The sequence below is a fragment of the Rattus norvegicus genome, chromosome 1, assembly GCF_021556685.1.
Source record: "Rattus norvegicus strain SHRSP/BbbUtx chromosome 1, alternate assembly SHRSP_T2T, whole genome shotgun sequence".
NCBI lineage: Eukaryota > Metazoa > Chordata > Mammalia > Rodentia > Muridae > Rattus > Rattus norvegicus.
The window spans coordinates 86,335,328-86,360,497 of NC_141534.1; the positions used below are offsets into that span (position 1 = coordinate 86,335,328).

The following is a 25,170-nucleotide window of genomic DNA, read 5'->3' on the forward strand; positions in this document are numbered from 1 at the left end:
TCTGTGCCACTGTGATCCCTCGCTTCCATTTTGAAGCCTATATAAATCTGTCCAGGGAATTTCTTTGTGCTCCCTCCTGCTCTCCACCTTACACTAAAAAAGAATTTGGCCTCCTTACAGGTGTATAGCCAAGAAATGGCATATTCAATTTTCAAATTCACTCATCTTAATGACTTCTACCCCTGCACAAACAAATGAGTCCAAACTATCTCATATCTAAATTTACTCTGTTCTAGCCTTCCAATGTTTTCTTTTCTTTTTTAAAAGATTTATTTATTTATCATTATATATAAGTACACTGTAGCTGTCTTCAGATACACCAGAAGAGGGCATCGGATCTCTTTTACAGATGGTTGTGAGTCACCATGTGGTTGCTGGGAATTGAACTCATGACCTCTGGAAGAGCAGTCGGGTGCTCTTAACCGCTGAGCCATCTCTCCAGCCCCCCAATGTTTTCTTATTTGTAATGTTTCTCTACTTCCCACTAGGAAAAATCTTTTATCCCTATAGGAGTTTGTGGGTCTGCCTCCCCCCAAACAAAAAACCTCTTAAGACTATGCTGTAAACTCTAACTCAGTGTTTTTAAGTACATTCAGTGTGACTAAGAATTCTGCAACAAAGAGACAACTAAAATTGAGGTAGGAGTTCCTTCTTGGGACAATCTAGAAACCAAGGGCAATGGAATTTCCCAGGAATCTAGGAGAGTGACCCTTACTAAAACTCCTAGCAATGAGGAATATGTAGCCTGAACCCACCATCTCTTATAACAAAACAAGACTTCCAATGGTGGGACTCGAACCTTAACCCAGCCACAAAACCTTTGACCTATGATTTGTACTGCTTACAAGGTGTAAAGGGAAGAGAAATTTAGACAATGGTCAATCAACGGCTGGTCTAGATCAAGACACATGCCATGAAAGGGATCTCACTCCTGATACTATTAGTGATAATTTTGCTATACTTACAGATAGAAACCTAGAATAATTGTCATCAGAGAGGTTTCACCCAGCAACTGATAGTAATAGATGCAGAGACTTCCAGCAAAACGTTAGTTGGAGCTTGTGGAATCCCATGGAAAAGGGAAAGGAAGACTTTTAGAGCCAGAGAGATCAAGAGCACAATTACAGAACCAAATAACCTGGGCCCATAGGTGTTCACAGAGATTGAAGGGCCAACTAGACACCTAAATGGGAGTGAGCTAGGCCTTCTGTACATATGTTATAATTGTGTAGATCGGTCCTCAAGTAGGATCCCTGCTGCAGAGCATAGCCTGTCTCTGATTCTGTTGCCTACTTTTGGGATACTTTTCTCTTACTGGGATCCTTTTATCTTATTGTGTGTCCTCAATAAAACACAATGTGCTCAGGCTTACTACAGCTTGTAAACCATGGCTGGATGATATCCATGGAGGCCTCCCCTATTCTGGAAAAGAAGGAAGGAAGAGTGAATGAGGCCAGGGAAGATCAGGGATAAGAACTGGGAGGAGAATGGGGAGGAGAAACTATAGTCAGGGTATAAAGAAAATTAATCAAAAAATTATGTATAAAGAAGACATTTACTACAAAAATTGGTATAAAATTGTAACAAAAGACTCTCAGTTAAAAATCTATGCACATGTAATTTTATTAAATATTTAAAGTCTTATTTAACATATACTGTAAATGAAACTTTAATTCAACTTTCTTTAAAAAACAGATTTACTAAAAGATAAAGTAGATGTGTTAAATAACAAGCACATGGCTGACATCCATCTTTACTAAGGTTAAAGGGTACATGCCTTTTGACTTCATTGCCATTTTATGATGACCACATACTGTAAGTTAACTAAGGCATTATCATTTTAGACTAAAGGAGCAATAGCAACTATACAAACTATTTGAATTACAATGTAGGTTTGTTTGTATTACGATGTCAGTCATTCAGCAGCATAACAATGAAAGGCACATTATGTAAATATGCTCCTAGCAGTCTCCGCCCTGAAATAATTACTCTCCATCATAAGGAAGATATGTGTTTATTATGTAGTTGTTTCATGATTGGCAGCTGATATTCTGGATCCTACACTTATTAAAATAGATACATTCTGTTACAATAGAAGAACCATAAACTTTGAAATCAACGGAAGAACTCTGCTGCATTCATTATTTTAAAGCCAAGAATAATTTGATGATAATGGCATCCTGTTCATAGAAAATGAGTTTCAAACATATCTGAATTTATTATTATTCCTGTTCCTCATGAGAAGGAAAATTTAGCAAGTTTCTCGATGAAGTGAAAAATTCACAAAATTAGTCATTGATATCTAACAGAGTAAAAACAGCATCCGCAGTATGGCTAAATATAATTACCTCCTATGGATGTTATCATGACTGCTAATTTTAGGCAACCCATATACTCATGTTTTTCTATCGGGGAGGTCCAATACAAGAAAGCACAAATATTCTGTTTAAATAAAAATATGATTTCTTTCTGTTGACTCAGAACAACAATAGAAATATGTTGGAGTATTGGCTCAGTGATTAAAAGCATTGCTGTTGTTGTAGAAGACCTAGATTTGGTTTCCAGCACTCATAAAATGGTTCACAATTGCCTCTAACTCCATGTTTTTCCAAGGTTATTGGAAATGACCTTCTGACCTCTATAGTCAATAGAGACATATATGGAGCATACACATTCATGCAAAACGCTTGTGCTCAAAACACCAAAAATATTAAAAATAGTTTTAATATCCTGACTACAAATTATGGTAGTGCAATGGTGGCACAAAACATGTGGGAGTAAACAAACAATCTGAGACAAAGCAAAGCCATATGAGATAGTACCCACAGTGTGTGTTGCCACAAGGTTACAAAGGTATCCTGGCAGTCAGAAGGGAAGGAATACCACAGAGTCACACAGTACAACAAACCTCACACCAGAGATTTATTGGGTGGGAAAAACCCAGAGGGATGTGTGGGAAGAATATCTTGCGTCTCTATGAATAAGGCATCTGTAAATAAAAATCTGATGGCCTATAGCTTAGGCAGAACATAGGAGGTGGGGCATCCAGGAGGCAGAAAGGATTCTGGGACAGTGCCAGGTGGAAGATTCATCTGAGAAAATGTGACAAGACAGGCACATGGTACTGGAGCACAAGTAAGCAGCTACATGGCAAAATGTAGATTTGGATAAATGGGTTAATTTTTGTTACGATCTAACCGTAGATGAGCCTAGATATATGACTAGGTAATTGTAAATATATTTTGAGTCTGAATCTTACTCCTGGGAACATGGGACTGGGAGGAAGAACCATCCTTAACCTCTTCAGGAGAAACTGCCTCATCTCAGTTGAGAAACAACAGAGAACTAAGTAGAAGACAAGGATATATACGTGTTCTTGGGGCTGGGACAAAGCTTTTCAGGTTGGGGATTCAGGGGATTTTGACTTGGGATTCTCTGTAAGAATGGGGAAGGCTGAGGATGGCCTGTAGGGCAGTGTGTTCTGTGTGTGGAATCTGGCAGTTGGTAGTGCTCTCAGGAGAGGTTTAGCCACTCCTGTGCCTCAAGGGATTTACAGGCATATCTGACACTATTTGGGAGGCTAAGAAACAGGGTCTAGATACCCAAAATACTTAGGTTAATAATCAATCCTACAGATCTAAAAATGAAAAAATACAAATAACTACATAATTGCTTCTTATGATATTCTGTTATACTCATAGTTCAGTGTCTTATTCAGTTATAAGAGAAGGCTTCTCCAGTAGCTGACAGTAATAAATGCAGGCGCAGAGACAAACAGACATACACACAAACATGCACACACACACACACACACACACACACACACACACACACACACACACAGACTGAGACAGAGACAGAGAGGAAGAGAGAGACACAGAGAGAGACAGATTGAGAGAGAGAGAGAGAGCACAACAAAAAATGGAATATACAGTAAATAGTCCTTTTCAGAGCTCAAGGAACCCAGAAGTAGAAAATGAAGCAGAGATAGTGTAATTGCCAGAGGAAAGATTAGACGTAAGGAGAACAAAGACCTCTAAGTCTACTGATTAGAGTTTATATGTACACATGGAGATTGAAACAGCAACCATAGGGCCTACGGGGCTCTGTAAAGAGGTCCTCCACAAACACACCTTTTAATTTAATGTTTTTAACGGACTCCAGAATGTGTAAAAATGTGTCTGATATTCTTGTGTCTTAAGATCTTTTTCTTCTGTTGGTTTGAAAAGTCCTACTTTATTGTGATGACTTTCTGTTTGACAGCCTAAGTTTCATTATCAAATTTTAATCTTTATTAAAGATTAAAGAAGAGAATCCTCTTCACTAAATTGTCCTCTGACATGCAAATTTCATACATTTACTGCCCCAGAACAAACAAACAAACAAACAAACAAACAAACCAACAGCGTGTATCTTCAATAAGGACTGGAGGCTTCAGTGATGAAAAGCATATATTGCTGTTGCAGAAGAGGTGACTTCAGTTTCTAGCTGCACAACAGCTGCCTCACAATTGGGAAAGTGGAAGGTACCCGAAAAGCAACATCTGAGTTTGTCTCTGAGCTCCACGTCTGCATGCTGTGCACATTTATCCATTGTTTGGGTGACATTTCTTACTTTGTATGAAGGTGTGTCTCTGTATTTTCAGTTGTTAATTCTGTACTGGCAAAGAGATAAGTGATGGCAGGATTTTGATATTGTCATTTCTAAGACCCATCATAGGTTTCAGATCTATAAATTTCATCCTTACTCACCTGCTCAAAACATGAATGTCATTGCCTGAAGGTAACTGAAAGGATGTTCTGGCACAGCCTTACTGCTGACAGATAATAATAAATATCAGACAGCCAATACCTAGGGCAGAAAGCATTGGGGTTTTACCTGCTCAGGAAAGAGACCAAAGGGACAAAAGAAGATGCAGGAGAATCAAAAGGTACTGAAGGAAGAAGAAGATAGGGAACAGAGCAGATAGTAAGAACCACAGGGCTAGACAGGTTGTTCTACAAGTTAAGGTAAGATTAAATGCACCATCTGAGAGTCTGTCCTATCAATATGTAAACAGCTTTGCCCTACAGAGAAGTCTCTGCTTCATTAATACTGTAAACTGATCTGTGAAAAGCCCTGCTTTCACTCATGCCTACAACAATGCACACCCCCAAAAGGGGATGTTATGCAGCTTCTTTGGGTATATGGAGGAGAAAGCTGAGAAGTAGACACTTTCAGCCTATTCCTACAGAGAGGATCCAGACAAGTGTCCATCCCTCTTGCAAAGACCATTGACCTTCCTGCCTTCCAAGTGCAGCCCAGCCTTCTCATATCTCTCTCCTGCTCGAATGTCTTTGAGCTGTGGTAAAAAGTTCCCAGGGCAGCAGTAGATCCCTTGACAACAAGGGATCTTTGCTTTATTCTCGTGTGCTCTGTGCACAGAGGCAGGGAAAGCACACAAAGAGCCAAGCACACATGTATGAACGCTCTCACCTACCAGTATATGCTCACACTCATTAAGACCCTCACCTGTATACATACTCATATCTCACTCATATAATTTGGGATAAAGGCACATGCATATACACATGCTTTAACAGGATTTTTTTTATAACTCTGTTACCATTTCCTTTACTGTGCACTCTTTTGCTAGAGAAACTGTCCCTTGTCACCATGGAAGTAGGCCTGCGTGTCAGTTTATGATAAATCTAGATCTATGGCTTCCTCCTTTTCCTAGACTTCTATCACAATGTTAGGGAACCAAACAGCTGTCCAATCATGTTCTCTTTCAGATATTCTTGGATCAAAAAAGCTAAGGGGCTAGAATGCCAACAGCACAACCAATGTGGTAGCCAGTGTTTCAGCCTGCTACTACTATCAAGTAGCCCATGTCACCGATGGAGGTAGATGCATGGGACTCCCACAGGGCAGGCAAGGGAGAAGCATTTAACAAGAAGCAACATGTATGTCACCTCCCTCAATCAGCCTAGAATCTCTGTATCCTCAGGTGGCTGCAGGCAGTCTATGAAGAACTTCAATCCTCTGCTGCCTCTAAATCTCTCCTGACAATAGAAAGGTAAGTGGCCAGAGAGAGCGAGGCATTGACCCTGGGCTATGAGCAATCAGAATTTCTTTAGCTACATGTGCCTTTCCCTGCCTGTGTAGTATTTTTTAGCTTCTGGCCGCTATAGTGATGATTTGTAGGATTTGGCAATCCAGAATTGAGCATCCTAGATCTCCAGCTCTGGCCTAAACAGAACACCAATATCACTGTCACTCAAAGCTCTGTGAAGCTGAGGCAAGAAAAGCATGTAACTAGTCTGCCTCATGTAGATATCCTACCTCAAAAACTACAGGACTAAATGTCTGTTCAGAAATGTCTCTATGCCTCACTTCTCTTAGATTTCTAATACTACTTCCAATGCTACTAGAAAAATTTCACTACCTAAAGACTATACATGGACTGACCCTGGACTCTGACTTCATAGGTAGCAATGAATATCCTAGTAAGATCACCAGTGGAAGGGGAAGCCCTTGGTCCTGCTAAGACTGAACCCCCAGTGAACGTGATTGTTGGGGGGAGGGCAGCAATGGGGGGAGGGTGGGGAGGGGAACACCCATAAAGAAGGGGAGGGGGAGGGATTAAGGGGATGTTTGCCTGGAAACCGGGAAAGGGAATAACATTCGAAATGTAAATAAGAAATACTCAAGTTAATAAAAATAATACTAATAAAAAAGAATCTACAATGGGAACAAATTAATTAAATAATATTTCAAAAAGGTAAAAAAAAGAAAAAAAAAAGAAAATGTCATCATCAGGAGGAACAGAAACAGCTCCATGGTCACCTGTGTTATGGAAAGCACCTGAGTGGTTCTTTGCACTTGTTGATGAAGGAGCACCAACATATCAGCAGGTGACTCCCCTCTCTCCAGAATTGGATTTATTTGAAACAAGGTTTCACTATGTAATATAGACAGGCTAGAAGTCCTGGTAATCCTGCTTCTATGCCAAGTAGCAGGACTTCAGACGTAGGCTGGCACACCCAGAAAACATGTGTTTTTGTCTTCTAGATGAGTTACCTAATTACCTTGAGCCTCAGTGAAAGGAAACAAAAGATATTAGCAACCTTTTACCTAAAACTTCAGGAATCCCAGCACATATGTTCTTTCCTTATTGCTAAATTTCCTCATTTCATTCACCTTCAGACACAGTTTAAATTTGGTATTTAACTCAGACTAGAACATATGTACATAAAGTTTATCCCAGTCAGACTAAACTGCCAGAGCAAAGCCTGAGGGTCTGCACTCAGTACAATAAACAATAAGAGGTTTGACAAGGTGTCTTAACTATTATTTTTTCCTTCAGGTTCTCAACAGGCAGCCCAAGGTATCCCCATAAAAACTCATTCAATCCTCACAACATGAGAGCAATTGTGCTTTGCGTGGTGCAAATCAGGGAGAACTGGTGGCTGAGGAGAAAGTCCATAGAAACTTGGCTAAAATATTCCATGTTCTCCATTTCTTCTTGCCTTGCATTCAGTCACATTATGAGTCCACTAGAACTCCAAACTCTCCACTTCTCCATGGTTTCACAGACAAAGGTGCCATCCCACATTCCTTGAGGGATCTGCATCAAAACTGAGGAAACCTATGGAGACTCATGAGCAGGTCCAGGTTATAGAATCCCACATTTATGGATTTCCTTTTTTTTGCTTTTTTGCAAGACATTTGAGTGTTTGTTCTACAGGTAGGTACATGCATTCCTGATGGCAGTTGTGGCCACCAGAGGGAATGAGATTTCCTAGAACTAAAGTGGAGAAAATGTGTTTCTGGAACAGATGTGGACTGGAATGTGAGCATTGCAAAGAGGACACTTACAGATTCAATTCCTGCACTTATCAAAGCAGAGACATCCAAGAGACAGTGGTAAGAAAACTGTGCCCTGTAGTGGTGGAATGATGATCAGTATAGTTTCCATGTATGATCCACTTGCTGAGTGTGGACTTGTGGAAATAGGTGAGAGCACATTATTCTCAAGCAGTAATGACTCATGAGCCTCTGTCTACACTTGAGAATCCAGTAGGAATCATTCTGTACACAAGATATTCATTCTTGTCATATTCAAATTTTCTAGGCAACCTTGGAAAACAAGTTCAGTTCAGAAAGAAAAGTCTAGTATTGTCTCCAGCTTTGCACCATCTTAGTCTAAGATCTAAGACCTAAGAGTCAACAGGTTAATTTAGGAAGCTGAATGTCTAGGCAAATGAACCATTATGTTATATGTATTCAGGCACTCTTAACATGATTCAGTGTCCAAGCTGAAGACAAGGAGTCTTTTTTTTTTATTAACTTGAGTATTTCTTATATACATTTCGAGTGTTATTCCCTTTCCCGGTTTCCGGGCAAACATCCCCCTCCCCCCTCCCCTTCCTTATGGGTGTTCCCCTCCCAACCCTCCCCCCATTGCCGCCCTCCCCCCATAGACTAGTTCACTGGGGGTTCAGTCTTAGCAGGACCCAGGGCTTCCCCTTCCACTGGTGCTCTTACTAGGATATTCATTGCTACATATGGGGTCAGAGTCCAGGGTCAGTCCATGTATAGTCTTTAGGTAGTGGCTTAGTCCCCGGAAGCTCTGGTTGCTTGGCTTGTTGTACATATGGGGTCTCGAGCCCCTTCAAGCTCTTCCAGTTCTTTCTCTGATTCCTTCAATAGGGGACCTATTCTCAGTTCAGTGGTTTGCTGCTGGCATTCGCCTCTGTATTTGCTGTATTCTGGCTGTGTCTCTCAGGAGCGATCTACATCCGGCTCCTGTCGGTCTGCACTTCTTTGCTTCATCCATCTTGTCTAATTGGGTGGCTGTATATATATGGGCCACATGTGGGGCAGGCTCTGAATGGGTGTTCCTTCAGTCTCTGTTTTAATCTTTGCCTCTCCCTTCCCTGCCAAGGGTATTCTTTTTCCTCATTTAAAGAAGGAGTGAAGCATTCACATTTTGATCATCCGTCTTGAGTTTCGTTTGTTCTAGGGATCTAGGGTAATTCAAGCATTTGGGCTAATAGCCACTTATCAATGAGTGCATACCATGTATGTCTTTCTGTGATTGGGTTAGCTCACTCAGGATGATATTTTCCAGTTCCAACCATTTGCCTACGAATTTCATAAACTCGTTGTTTTTGATAGCTGAGTAATATTCCATTGTGTAGATGTACCACATTTTCTGTATCCATTCCTCTGTTGAAGGGCATCTGGGTTCTTTCCATTTTATGGCTATTATAAATAAGGCTGCGATGAACATAGTGGAGCACGTGTCTCTTTTATATGTTGAGGCATCTTTTGGGTATATGCCCAAGAGAGGTATAGCTGGATCCTCAGGCAGTTCAATGTCCAATTTTCCTTATCACCCTGTACAAAGCTTAAGTCCAAGTGGATCAAGGACCTCCACATCAAACCAGACACACTCAAACTAATAGAAGAAAAACTAGGGAAGCATCTGGAACACATGGGCACTGGAAAAAATTTTCTGAACAAAACACCAATGGCTTATGCTCTAAGATCAAGAATCGACAAATGGGATCTCATAAAACTGCAAAGCTTCTGTAAGGCAAAGGACACTGTGGTTAGGACAAAACGGCAACCAACAGATTGGGAAAAGATCTTTACCAATAGTACAACAGATAGAGGCCTTATATCCAAAATACTTACATGAATGAGAGATTCTGTGAAATTTGTGGGAAACATCAATATGTTCTGAGTAGCTTCATTTCAAAGTGAGAAGCACTGAAGGGAATGGTCATTCACTCACAGGTCATAGCCTCTTTTTGTGACTCTGTCACCAACAGTGAATTTGTCCTCTCATTCCTTGTTCAGGACAGTATCTTTGTGTGAGGTGGATGTAAACCTCAGTGGTGCAGTGATTAAAATTGCAGAGAAAGCACATGCTATAGGAAACATGTTCACGTAGGTACCTTACTCCTTCTAGGCTAAACAGACTTTCCCGGTGTATTATGTTTTATGTGGCCATATTGGTCAGTGTGTAGTATGGACATTAGGACAATTTAATTGCAGGAGTGAAAAAATTGGAGTGACTGACATGGTGTATGAGGACTAGAGGAAGGATTCCTCATCTTATTTATATGATATAAATGTGACACCTTCCATAGAGCTGTAGTCATCTCCTCTGGTCTTCCAGGGCTTTTGAGGTGATCACTTTGTTCCAAAGTTATTTTCACACCTATGATGCACTGCAGATTCAATATGCAGTGACCATGAAAGTCCAACGCTCCCCACTTCAATAGTATAAGCCTCAAACAGCATCCTCAAGGGTTCTTCTGGGAGCCCACAGCAGAAACACTCATCAATAGGATATTTTCCAGGAAATACACCTTTTTCAGTTTTCCATATTGGGGGACCAGACTATAGTAATGAATCTAATGTAGGGGGACATCATATCATGCTGTTTGTATTAGAAAGTGAATGTTGGTGGTAGCCTCATCTCAGATTAAATTCAATCCAAAAGCAAAGATGGTTCACTTCAATCAGAAAATTTTCTTATTTCTTCAAAAATGTAGGACAACACTGTTGAGTAGACGAAAAATGTAGGCCAATTTCTGGAACCTTTGAAATATTTCTCTCCTGCAGTTGGTTAGTGGGTGTTGACATTACAACCTATTCCTCCTTTCCATCCTGTGGCAAGTGAGGCAGACCAGCGTTTGGTGCACTGGGTCCTTAGACATATTAGTTCATGGTCAAAGAAATATTTTCTTAATATCTTAATAAATATGTTATATAACAAAATCAATTTCTAACTGTTATGAACTACTAATATACAATTCTATCTTTAAATATGCCTGTAAACAATCCTTACATAGACAGTATTTTCTTCTGGGTACCATATAGGACCACAGTGAGACTTCCATACAGTGGTAAACATACATGACACAGGGGCAATATTCATTGAAGCAACATGCATAACACACATTGAACATACACAGATATCTATACCATCCTACAGTCATACATATACCATAGTTACATATATATAAACACACACAGAGACATACATACACACACACACACGCACGTACACACACACACACAGACACACACACACAGACACACACACACACACACACACACACACACACACACTCCTACTGATGAAAGTCTGTGGGATTCGATTCATTTCTTTTTTTTCATCTTTATTAACTTGAGTATTTCTTATTTACATATCAATTGTTATTCCCCTTCCTGGTTTCCAGGCCAACATCCCCCTAACCCCTCCCCCTCCCCTTCTATATTGGTGTTCCCCTCCCCATCCTCCCCCCATTACCACCCCCCCCAACAATCACGTTCACTGGGGGTTCAGTCTTGGCAGGACCAAGGGCTTTCCCTTCCACTGGTTCAAAACTGTGACAGTCACCATAGTGTTCTGTATGGTGACATGGAAACAGTCCTGAAATTAGAGAAAAGGAAATGATAAGTTATGAAAATCTCCCATTTTGAAAACACTTATACTTTTCATATTATTCCAAAGGAGAGTCTTACGTGAACTAGGATAGACCATACATCCTAGATAGGACAGGAGTATCTTGAGATAATTCTACTGACACTTGCTTCCCAGTGCTCTGTTATAAACAAATGTCACCATTGCAGATTCCAGATGTGCTGGGAATTGAATGCAGTGCATGAAACAGGAGCACTCTCCCTACTGAGCCATGTCCCAGGCTGTAATGTAAGAAGCTCATTGTAGTACAGTAGGTCTCAGCCTAGAGTTGAGATTGGAATGTTGGTGGCAGCTATAGGACCCAGTGCACCTGCTTAGTTCTTGTCTCACCATGTATCTTGAGACATATTTTCCAGAGTCAAGTGAGAAATATGGCTTTATTAAAAGGACCATTAAGTCCAGTGCAGTATTGGAGCCATGATGTAAATCAGATGTGAAAAGTGATCTAATAGGCTTTGAGAGGATGCTCAAATATGGCATACAAAGACATAAGAATTAGTCAGTCTGACACAGTTTAATTACATAGTGTCAAATGGGCTCATTCATGATTTGCCTGCTGTAACTGTCCAACTTCTGACATTGGCCAGAATGAGAAAAGGTCTTTCCAACTGGGAACTTTGGAATTGGGGTTCTAGGCATTTTTAAAAAACTCTTTCAACATCCTAGTACGTTAATATTATTGGGTATGTTGTACCTTCATTTTCATTAAATACTAAGAAGTCTTTAACTTCTTTCTTTATTTCCTCCTTGACCAGGTTATCATTTAATAGAGCATTGTTCAATTTCCATGTATATGTGGGTGTTCTTCCATTATTGTTGTTGAAGATTGGCTTTAGCCCGTGGTGGTCTGATAGGACTCATTGGATTATTTCTATCTGTCTGTATCTATTGAGGCCTATTTTTTTGACCAATTATATGGTCAATTTTGGAGAAAGTACCATGAGGTGGTGAGAAGGTATATCCTTTTGTTTTAGGATAGAATGTTCTATAAATATCTGCTAAGCCCATTTGGTTCATGACTTTTCTTAGTCTGTCTATGTCTCTGTTTAATTTTTGTTTCCACGATCTGTCTATTGATGAGAGTGGGATAGTGAAATCTCCTACTAATATTGTGTGAGGTACAATGTGTGCTTTGAGCTTTAGTAAGGTATATTTTATGTATGTAGGTGTCCTTGTGTTTAGAGCACAAATATTTAGGATTGAGAGTTCATTTTGGTGGATTTTTTCTTTGAAGAGTATGAAGTGTCTGTCCTTCCTTATCTTTTTTGATGACTATTTTTTTGAAAATCAATTTTATTTGATGTTGGAATGGCTACTTCAGCTTGCTTCTTCAGACCATGTGCTTGGAAAGTTGTTTTCCAGCCTTTTACTATGAAGTAGTGTCTGTCGTTTTCTCTGAGGTATATTTCCTGTAGGCAGCAAAATGCTGGGTACTCATTGTGTATCCAGTTTGTTAATCTATGTCTTTGAGTTCATTGATGTTCAGAAGATATTAAGGAATAATGATCGTTGCTTTCTGTTATCTTCATATTTGGAGGTGAGATTATGTTTGTTTGCTTGTCTTTTCTTTGTTTTGTTGCAAAACGATTAGTTTCTTGCTTTTTCTAGGGTATAGTTTGCCTTCTTGCATCAGGCTTTACCACATATTATCCTTTGTAGTGCTGGATTTGTAGAAAGATATTGTGTAAATTTGGTTTTGTCATGGACTATGTTGGTTTCTCCATCTATCTTAATTGATAGTTTTGCTGGATACAGTAACCTGGGCTGGCATTTGTGTTCTCTTAGGATCTGTATGACATCTGTCCAGGATCTTCTGGCTTTCATAGTCTCTGGTGGGAAGTCTGGTGTAATTCTGATAGGTATGCCTTTATATGTTACTTGACCTTTTTCCCTTACTACTTTTAATATTTTTCTTTGTTTTGTGCATTTGGCATTTTGACTATTATGTGAGGGGAGGAGTTTCTTTTCTGGTCCAATCTGTTTGAAGTTCTGTAGGCTTTTTGTATGTTTATGGGCATCTCTTTCTTTAGGTTAGGGAAGTTTTCCATGATTTTGTTGAAGATATTTACTGGTCCTTTCAGTTGGGAGTCTTCGCTCTCTTCTATACCTATTATCCTTAAGTTTGATCCTCTCACTGTGTCCAGGATTTCCTGTATCTTTTGGGCTAGTTGCTTTTTCCGTTTTACATTATCTTTGCCAGTTCTGTCAATGATTTCTACGGAATCTTCTGCTCCTGAGTTTCTCTCTTCTATCTCTTGTATTCTGTAGCTAATGCTTGTATCTATGGCTCCTTGTTTCTTCCTTTGTTTTTCTATATGCAGGGTTTTCTCCCTTTGTGCTTTCTTTATTGTTTCTCTTTCCACTTTCAATTCCTTCACCTGTTTGATTGTGTTTTCCTGTAATTCTTTCAGGCATTTTTGTGTTTCCTCTCTAAGGGCTTCTACTTGTTTACTTGTGTTTTCCTCCATTTCTCTAAGGGAGTTCTTTATGTCTTTCTTGAAGTCCTCCATCATCATGATCAAATGTAATTTTAAATCTAGATCTTGCTTTTCTTGTGTGTTTGGATATTCAGTGTTTGCTTTGGTGGGAGAATTGGGCTCCGATGATGCCATGTAGTCTTGGTTTCTATTGCTTGGGTTCCCTGCACTTGCCTCTCAACATCAGGTTGTTTCTGATGCTACCTTATTCTGCTATTTCTGATAATGGCTAGGACGTCCTATAGGCCTGTGTGTCAGGAGTTCTATGGACCTCTTTTTCTGTTTTCTTTCAGCCAGTTATGGGAACAGAGTGTTCTGCTTTCAGGCATGTAGTCATTCATGTCTACTGACTTTTAGCTATTCCTGTGGGTGTGTGGGTGTGTGTCCTGAGTCCACCTGGCAGGTCACTTAAAGCAGAATAGTTGGTCTTACCTCTGGGCTTGGGCCTCAAGTCACTCCTCAGGGCTAGGTTTCTGCTCGTTTTGAGGGCAGTAACCAGAAGGGCCTGCCCTTCCTTCTCTCCGGTCCCTGTGCACAGGGGGACCAGATGGTACTAGGCATTTTCCTCTAGAGTTAGAAATGTGGGCAGAGTGTAGTCTCCTCTGGTTTCCCAGGCATATCTGCCCCTCTGAAAGTCTAGCTCTCCTTCCCACAGAATTTGGTACAGGGATCTGTTCGACCAGGTACCTGTAGATCCAGGCACAGTCTGAACTGCAAGGCTCTAGCTGCTGGAGTGCTGATACTGGTCTTTTTAAAGGAAATTAATATATCCCTTAAAGAAAACTATGAAACCACAAAGAAATGGTAGGAAAAATGTGAACTGATTTCCCCTTGAGTTGAAATAGAATCAATGAATAAAATCCAAAATGAAGGAAAACTCATAAAGGAAATTTTCAGGACTCAAACAAGTATCTCAGAGGTAAGCTTTACCACCAAGTAAAATCAATAGACTAGAGAACTTTAGATATTGAAGACATTATAGAATAAAGATATATATATATATATCAAATAAAATATTAAAAATATTAAATACTAATAATATTAAATCATAAGTACTGAAAATTAAACTCATGGCACATAATATGGCCAGATCTATGAATAATAGGAATAGAAGAAGAAAAGGAAGCCCAGGACAAAGGAAGAGCAAATATTTTCAACAAAATCATAGAAAAAATACTAACCTGAAGAAAGAGATGCCTATCAACATTCATGAAACATACAGAAGACCAAATAGATTGGACAAGGAAAAAAGTCCCCTGAGCACATAATAATCAAAACATTAAATGTACAGAACAAATTATGAAGGGAAGTTCAAGAGCTAGGATGGAGGAGTCAATTGGAAAGGGGAAGGAAGAGGGGTTTTTGAAAGGGAGTACAGGGAGAGAAACATAAAATTAATAGGCATTAGAGAGGTAGAGTTGAAACCTAATACAGTGGAAACTTCCTAAAATCTATGCACATATGAAAGTGTTCAAAGTGAAATCACCACATATTGCCCATCTCTTGTTCCAAATAAAGAAAATGAATGAAAGAAAAATTCCAGTACTAGGATTGGGTTACATCTAATTGAGATGTTGTCTAAATGGACCCCGTGAGAATCCCCATCAAAAAACCCAGACTGTTAATAAGATTAGAAGTTGCTCTCAACAAACTGGCAGCAAGTCCCCAATTGCTAAAGACAACGCCTATACAAATTAATGTATGTGAACCTGGTCCCTACAGAGACCATTCACCATTACATCCTAGTGTCTTTAGTACAGAAGGGCACTTTCCATGCTCACAAGAGAAATATAAACACCAAGCTGGACAAAAGTCCTATCGATAGTGGTGTACTACTTGTGAGATAAGTTAGGTCAGTGGTAGCTCAAAGCTTATGGGAATATTCAACCAATAACTGATTTGACTTAAGTCTCATTCTGTGACATGGAGCCTGTATGATAAACTACATGGGTGACCAAGGACCTTGGACTAGATAGGCCAGGGCCCTATGATAAAACAAAATAATTTTATTAAAAAGAAAAAATAAAAAATATTAGAAAAATGTCTCCTCATGATATTCTGCTATACACATTGAATAGTGCCTTGCTTAGGCATCATCAGAGAAACTTCCTCTTGTAGCAAACAGGGACAAATACCGAAACCTACAGCAATACATTGTAGAGAATGAGACACCATAAATGGATATCTCTATCAAATCCTTCCTTCCAGAGATCAGGAAACCCTGCAGAAGAAGAGGCTGATAGACTGCTAAAGCAAGAGAAAATTGACAGCACCAAGTGATATAAATTCTCAGAGAGTGAAGCAGCATGGACAGATCTTGGGTGCCACTGACCCACATATGCTCTGTCTATAAAATTCTGTCCAGTATAGTTTTTTCATGAGATCCCCAAGTGAGTGAATGAGTGGATCTCTGATCCTAGTGTTTTCAATCAAATTCTCTTAGTTTTGTTGGTTTGACTGGTCTAATTTCTATGTGATAGTTTTTTTCACATCATTTCACTTGCACTTACATGTTGTTATTATACATCATTGCAGGATACCAGGGCAAGAGGTAAAAAAGTACAGGAACCTGGAGTCTGGAAATGATGCTGAGGCAATAGAGGCATGCTGCTTGATGTCTCCTTTACCATAGTATGCTCAGCCTGTTTTCTTAAAGAACTCAAGGATGGCAGCTCTCACGAGGGGTTAGGTACATCCCCTTCAATCAATGAGTACAGAAATGCCTTATAAGATTGCCCACCGATGGATCTTATGGAGATATTTTCATAACTGTAGTTGCCTCCTCTCACATGATTCTAACTTATGACACATTTACAAACAAGTGTTCAGTACATTACTTCATATTGCATGGTTTTATATTTTCTTGATTTGGGAGGCTTCTTGCTGAACTAGATTTGTTGTAGAAAAACTTTAAAGTTGGGAGGATAAGGAGGCATAGATCATCTGGAAAGCCTCTGGGAGAAGATGAATATGATCAAATATATTCACATTTAAAAGTTGTTTTAATTAATAAAAGATAATTATGAAAAAATTAAGACAAAAATCACAGTTTTTAGTAACCTTTTTAATTACTACGATCGAGTTCTTAACTGTGTAAATGATAGTAAGATGGATGCTCAACTTTTCATGTCTTCATAGTGCAGTACCAAGAAGTTGTCCATTCTCTCATGGACAGCCAGTCACAGATGTGCTCAAACCATGATCCACCTACAACTGTGTTCAGGGAGAAGTAAAATGTCAATTATTAAGCTTAACACATGGTCTGCTTGACTTTCTTCACATTTCTGAAAGCAGCAGCAAAACACTTCACAAAGAAAAACCTAACTAGTTTGTATTTACTGCATTAAACATGATGTTTGAGGCAAATGCACACATAAAGAACTTATAAAATCAAGTTCATTAACAAAATCATCACCACACAGATTTATCACTGATAGTATGAGGAGATATTCTACTGCCAAGCTACAAGTACAGAAGTGCTGGGAGAAATCTACCACACCAGTACAGGAATCCAGAGAGGATTCATATAAGCACCTGCTTCCTGGTGTGGTGCACCAGGAAGACAGATAGATTTTATAGCAGAGATTGGAAAATGGTATGTTATATGGTGTTGGAAAGAAAGATTCCTATCAAAACAACAGCCTAGGGGTTGGGGATTTAGCTCAGTGTTAGAGCGCTTGCCTAGCAAGTGCAAGGCCCTGGGTTCGGTCCCCAGCTCCGGAAAAACAAAACAAAACAAAACAAAACAAAAAAAACAAAACAAAACAACAGCCTAATGGCTGAAATGTTATGGAACTATGAATCAAGGCCGTATGACATCAATAATAATCTCACTAACAAAGTGAGTGAGGGGAATAAGGCGTGTGTGTGTGTGTGTGTGTGTGTGTGGGTGTGTGTGTGTGTGTGTGTGTGTGTGAAAGAGAGAGAGAGAAAGAGAGAGAGAAAGAGAGAGAGAGAGAGAGAGAGAGAGAGAATGCTTATCAGGTTTAGGAATCGACTTAGCATATGTATTAGAGGCAGATCTATTGATTATGAGAAATATATAAGGCACTGCCCAGTTTGGAAGACAAGAGGCAGAGGAATTTAAACTGAATCTCTCTACTCAGCATACCTATTTCTATAACTCCTTATGGGGGATATTCTTTCCATTTCTTACTTTTCAATTTTCAGCCCCGGATTTTGCACATATTGCTCTTATCCTGCATTGATCTCACATGCTACAATAAATATGTGCCAGGTCAGATGTGCATAGTAGTACAATGATGATAAAATTGTTATGGGGTAACTTAAATGATGTCTGATTGGATTTGAGAATTGATACTTGGTGGGGGGAGTATGAAACTCATGCTTGGTACTACAAACCTGGTCATGACCCAATGACTGGAGAGATTATAATTCCAAAGTAGTGTTCCTACTGTCATTTTACTAAATGGTCATATTGTCAAACTACCTTCTAAATATTTGTATTTATACCTATGAATTTGTGCTGTCCTTTATGTTTGCTAGAGATTATTTTTTTTGCAGCTGGTGTTAGTTAATGCAGAGATTATTAAGTAATCAAAAAGTACAGAAAATTGTGAGTGCTCAGTCATCGATGTGATTTCTATTATCCCCTAACCAAGGCTCAGGAAATATCATGAAACAATGAGTAGAAAGTAAAAGCTGGAGAATGGAGTGGAGTGCTATGAAATCGTCCACGGTGTATATTGTCCTCTGAACATTATTTGGCGGTTATGCTAATGTTTTCATATCATTAATGGTTGCCTATTGAAAAACTGCATAACATAAGCCTGATAATATTCCAGGATGGATGGGGAGGATATCCTAAGACCCTACTCCTGATTCAAGATCTACTTGCAGTTTATGACAGCTAGATGAGAAAGACTCTCACACCCTTCTGGTATAGGACCACTGTTAAGTTTCTCATGCCCACATGGATGGTCCCACAACCATGTACATTTGAGCATCACAAATTAGCCTCAGTGTGTTGTATTTTTTGAAAAAAGAATAAGTTGTGGTCTGGACTATTGGGGAATATATAGTGTACTGGAGTGCATAGAGGCAAATTGAGTAGAACATGATACAATATATTCACTTTCTAAATTTTCGAAGAATAAAAATATGTAAAAAAAACACAAAATTCATGAAAATAAATTCTTAGGAAATGGATGGAACTCGAAGATATCATACTAAGTGGGGTAACAAAATCGCAATATTGTTGATGCCAAGAAGTACATGCTGACAGGAGCATGATAGAGATGTCTCCTGAGAGACTTTGCCAGAGCAAGACAAATACAGAGACGGATGTTATCAGTCAACCATCGAACTGAAAACAGGGTCCGGAATGGAGGAGTTATGGAAAGGATTGAAAGAGCTGAAGGGGATTGCAACCCCATAAGAGACAAGCACAGGAAGCAAAGCAACAGAAACCCAGACTACTTAGCATCATCAGAGCCCAGATCTCCTACCAAAGCAAATATTGGATATCCCAACACACCATCAAAATAAGATTTGGATTAAAAATCACATATCATGATGATGATAGAGGATTTTAAGAAGGAGATAAATATAGAAATTAAGAAATATAGGACAACACAGGTAAAGAAGCAGAAGCCCTTAAAGAGAAAACACAAAAATCCCTTAAAGAATTACAGGAAAACACAACCAAAAAGAAGAAGGATTGAAAAACCCATCCAGGATATTTAAATGAATAAAGTGAAACAATAAAGAAAGCACAAAGGATGACAACCCTGGAGATAGAAAACCTAGGAAAGAGATCAGGAGACATAGATGCAAGTATCACCAACAGAACACAAGAGAAAGAATAGAGAGTTTCAGGGGCACAATATACCATTAAAAACATAGACAAAACCATCAAAGATAATATAAAATGCAGAAAGCTCCTAACCAAAAACATAGAGGAAATTCAGAACACAATGAGAAGATGAAACCTAGGGATAATACATATAGAAAAGGGGAAAGATTCCCAGATAATGTCCTAGTAAATATCTTCAACAAAATACACTGAAAATAACAGAAGAAAAAGTAGGGAAAAATCTTGAACACATTGGCACTGAGGAAAATTTCCTGAACAAAACACCAATGGCTGAGGCTCTAACATCAAGTATCGACAAAAGGGATCTCATAAAAATGCAAAGCCTCTGTGAGGCAAAGGACACTGTTGCTAGGACAAAATGGCAACCAACAGATTGGGAAAAGATCTTTACCAATCCTACAACTGATAGAGGGCTTATATCCAAAATATACAAAGAACGCAAGAAGTTAGACTGCAGGGAGACAAATAACCTATCAAAACTGGGGTTCAGAGCTAAACAAAGAATTCACAGCTTAGGAATGCCGAATGGCTGAGAAACACCTAAAGAAATGTTCAACATCTTTAGTCATAAGGGAAATGCAAATCATAACAACCCTGAGATTCCACCTCACACCAGTCAGAATGGCTAAGCAGATGCTGGCAAGGATGTGGACAAAGAACACTCCTCCATTGTTGATGGGATTGCAGGCAGGTACAAACATTCTGGAATTCAGTCTGGAGGTTCCTCAGAAAATTGGACATTGAACTACCTGAGGATTCAGCTATACCTCTCTTGGGCATATACCCACAAGATGCCCCAACATATAAAAAAGACACGTGCTCCACTATGTTCATAGCCGCCTTATTTATAATAGCCAGAAGATGGAAATAACCCAGATGCCCTTCAACAGAGGAATGGATTCAGAAAATGTGGTACATCTACACAATGGAATACTACTCAGCTATCAAAATCAATGACTTTATGAAATTCCTAGGCAAATGGATGGAACTGGAAAATATCTTCCTGAGTGAAGCAACCCAATCACCAAAAAACACACATGGTATGCACTCATTGATAAGTCGATATTAGCCCAAAAGCTCGCATTGCCCTAGATGCACAGAACACATGAAACTCAAGAAGGATGACCAAAATGCGAATGCTTCACTCCTTCTTTAAAAGGGGAATAAGGATACCCTTGGCAGGGAATAGGGAGGCAAAATTTAAAGTAGAGGCTGAAGGAACACCCATTCAGAGCCTGCCCCACATTTGTCTCATACATATACAGCCACCAAACTAGATGAGATGGATGAAGCAAAGAATTGCAGGCCGACAAGAACCAGATGTAGATCTCTATTGAGAGACACAGCCAGTTTATGGCAAATACATAGGCAAATGCCAGCAGCAAACCACTGAACTGAGAACAGGAACCCCATTGAAGGAATCAGAGAAAGGACTGGAAGAGTTTTAAAGGGCTTGAGACCCCATATGAACAACAATGCCAACCAAACAGAGCTTCCAGGGACTAAGCCACTACCAAAGACTATACATGGTCTGACCCTGGGCTCCAACCTCATAGATAGCAATGAATAGCCTAGTTAGAGCACCAGTGGAAGGGGAAGCCCTTGGTCCTGCCAAGACTGAACCCCCAGTGAACGTGATTGTTTGGGGGGAGAGCGCTAATGGGGGGAGGATGGGAAGGGGAACACCTATAGAGAAGGGTAGGGAGAGGGGTTAGGGAGATGTTGGCCTGGAAACCACGTTAGGGAACAACAATTGAAAGGTAAATAAGAAATACCCATATTAATAAAGATGAAGAAAAAAAATCTTCACAGATGACTTCTCAATTTTGAATATCTATGCTCCAAATGTAAGAGACCTACATTCATTAAAGAAACCTTACTAAATCTCAAAGTACACATTGCACCTTACACAATAATAGTAGGAGATTTCAACACCCCACTCTCATCAATGGACAGAAACTAAACTGAGACACATAGAAACTAAAAGAACTCATGAATCAAATGAATTTAACATTTATAGAATATTTTATCCTAAACAAAAGAATATACCTTCTCTGCACCTCATAGTGCTTTCTTCAATATTGACCATATGATTGGTCACAAAACAGGCCTCAACAGATACAAGAAGTTTGAAATAGTTCAATGCATCATAAGAGATAACCATGCACGAGGGCTAGACTCCAATCACAAGAAAGACAACAGAAAGCCCATATATACATGAAAGCTGAACAATGATAATTTGGTCAAGGAAGAGCTCAATTCATAACTATTTATAATTACATGCAATTGAAGGTACAACAAACCAAAAATTATGAGACACAATGAGAATTGTGCTAAGAGGAAAACTCAAAGCTCTCAGCGCCAAAAAAAAAAAAAAAAAACCAACCAAACAAACAAACAAAAAACCCAAACGAACAAAAAAAAAACAAAAACAAAAACAAAAAAACCCCAAAAACTGCAAAGTAGACATACCATACACTAACAACTTGATAGAACACATGAAAGTTCTAGAACATGAAGAATCAAATATGCCTAGAAGGAAGTAATACACAGCATGAAATAATCAAACTCAGGGCTGAAATCAACCAAGTAGTTATTAAAAGATCTATAGAAAGAAGCAACAAAACAAGGAAATGGTTCTTTTTTTTTTTGGTTCTTTTTTTTGGAGCTGGGGACCGAACCCAGGGCCTTGCGCTTCCTAGGCAAGGGCTCTACCACTGAGCTAAATCCCCAACCCCAAGGAGATGGTTCTTTAATATAAATCAACAAGCTAGATTAAACCCTTAGCGAGATTACCATAGGGCACAGAGAAAGTATATAAATTTTAAAAATCTAAAAGGAAATTGGGGACATAACAAAAAAAACCTAGACAATTAAAAAAATCATCAGATACTCCCACAAAAGACTATACTCAAAAAACCCAGAAAACCTGGATGAAATGGACAAGTTTCTATACAAATACCAAATACTAAAATTAAACCAGGATCAGATAAACAATCTAAATAATTCAATAACCCCTAAAATAATAGAATAAATCATGAAAAGTCTTCCAACGTAAAAAAGCCTGGGACCAGATAGGTTTACCACAATATTCTATCAGATATTCAACAAAGACCTAACACCAATACTCTTCAAAGTATTCCAGAAAATAGAGTGAAGCCATAATATCACTTATACCTAAACCACACAAACCCCAACAAAGAAAGAGAACTTTAGACCAATTTCCTTTATGAATATCAATGGAAAAATACTCAATAAAATTCTATCAAAGCGATTCCAGTTACACATCAAAACAAGCATTCAACATGATCAAGTAGGTTTCATCCTAGGGTTGCAGGGATGGTTCAAAATACAGAAATCCATCAACATAATCTACTATATAAGTGAAATCAAAGAAAAATAACATACGACCATCTTATTTGATGAGGAGACAATATTTGAACAAATTCAACACCCCTTCATGATAAAAGGTTTGGAAAGATCACAAATTCAAGGTCCATGCATAAATTTAGTAAAAGCAACAGACAACAAACTAATAGCAAGACAACAAACTAATAGCAAGCATCAAACTAAATGGAGAGAAACTTGAGGCAATCCCACTAAAATCAGACCTAGACAAGGCTGCCCACTCTCTGCCTACATACTCAATATAGTACTTGAAGTACTAACCAGAGCAATTAAACATCAAAAAAGAGGTAAAGTGGATACAAATTTGAAAGGAAGAAGTAAAAATATCACTATTTGCAGATGATAAGATAATATACTTAAGTAACCCCATAAATTCCACAGGAGAACTCCTAAACTTGATAAACAACTTCAGCAGAGTGTCTGGATACAAACTTAACTCAAACATGACAGTGGCCTTTTCTACTCAAAGCACAACAAGTTGAGAAAAAAATTAGGGAAACAACACCATTCACAATAGTCACAAATAATATATGAACCATGGTGTGATTCTAACCAAGCAAGGGAAAGATCTTTATGACAAGAACTTAAAGTCTCTGAAGAAAGAAATTAAAAAAAACCGCAAGAGAAATCACCCATGTTAATCGATTGCCAGGATTAATATTGAAAAAATGGCCATCTTGTCAAAAACAATCTACAGATTCAACGCAATCGCCACCAAAATTCCAACTCAATTCTTCACAGAGTTAGAAAAAGCAATTTGCCCATTCATTTGTAATAACCAAAAAAAAAAAAAAAACAAAAAACAAAAAACAAAAAACAAAAAAACAGGATAGCAAAAACTATTCTGAATAATAAAAGACCTTCTTGGAGAATCACAATCCCTAACCTCAAGTTGCATTAGAGAGAAATAGTGATAAAACCTGCATGGAATTCGTACAGAGATAGTCAGGTAGATAAATGTAATAGAGTTGGAGAGGCAGAAATAAACTCACACACCTATGGCCACTTGAACTTTCACAAAGGACTTAGAACCATCCAATGGGGGGAAAAAGCATTTTGAACAGATGGTGGTGCTGCTTCAACTGGAGGTCAGCATATAAAAGAAAGCTAATTGACCCATTCTTCTGGAAACAACTAAGATGCTCCTCAACAGAGGAATGGATACAGAAGAAAATGTGGTACATTGACACTTTGGAGTACTATTCAGCTATTAAATCAATGACTTCAGGGGTTGGGGATTTAGCTCAGTGGTAGAGCGCTTGCCTAGGAAGCGCAAGGCCCTGGGTTCGATCCCCAGCTCCAAAAAAAAGAACAAAAAAAATCAATGACTTCATGAAATTCACAGGCTAATGGATTGAACTAGAAAATAATCATCCTGAGTGAGGTAGCTAAATCACAGAAACATCTCACATGATATGTACTCACTAATAGGTGGGTATTAGTCCAAAAGTTCAGAGTACCCAAGGTACAATCCACGACCACAAAAAGCACAAGAAGAAGGAAGACCAAAATCTGGATGCTTCAGTCCTTCTTCAAAATGAAAACAAAATACTCACTGGAGGACATGTAGAGCAGAGACTGAAGAAAGTTTATACAAAGACTACCCCACATTGGGTTATATCCCATATACAGTCAAGAAACTCAGACAGTGTTGTGGATGCCAAGAAGTGCATGCTAACAGGAACCTGATATAGCTGTCTCCTCAGAGGCTCTGCAGTAGTCTGTCAAATACAGAAGCAGATGCTTAAAACCAATCATTGGGTTGAGAATATAGTCCACAATTAAGGAGTCAGAGAAAGGACTGAAGGAGCTGAAAGGATTGACAATCACATAGGAAGAACAACAATGTCAATCAACCAGACAGGTCAGAGTTCCCTCGGACTGAACCAGCAACAAGAGTATATGTGGAGCGACCCATGACTGTAGCCACATATCTAGCAGAGGATGGCCTTGTATGGAGCGCA

General features: G+C 38.9%; 2 pseudogenes across 1 annotated transcript in view; both read right to left on the reverse strand.

The window, feature by feature from the left end:
• Ncl-ps3 (nucleolin, pseudogene 3) overlaps positions 1-25,170 on the reverse strand; it is a 421,287-nt pseudogene that overhangs the window by 72,927 nt on the left and 323,190 nt on the right.
• LOC148007248 (sulfotransferase 2A6-like) overlaps positions 1-25,170 on the reverse strand; it is a 78,721-nt pseudogene that overhangs the window by 24,325 nt on the left and 29,226 nt on the right. The window contains exons 5-6 of the transcript XR_015643912.1: positions 17,084-17,175; positions 14,395-14,396 (exon numbers count right to left, since the gene is read on the reverse strand). The product of XR_015643912.1 is annotated as a sulfotransferase 2A6-like (transcript). The remainder of the gene's footprint in view (positions 1-14,394; positions 14,397-17,083; positions 17,176-25,170) is intronic.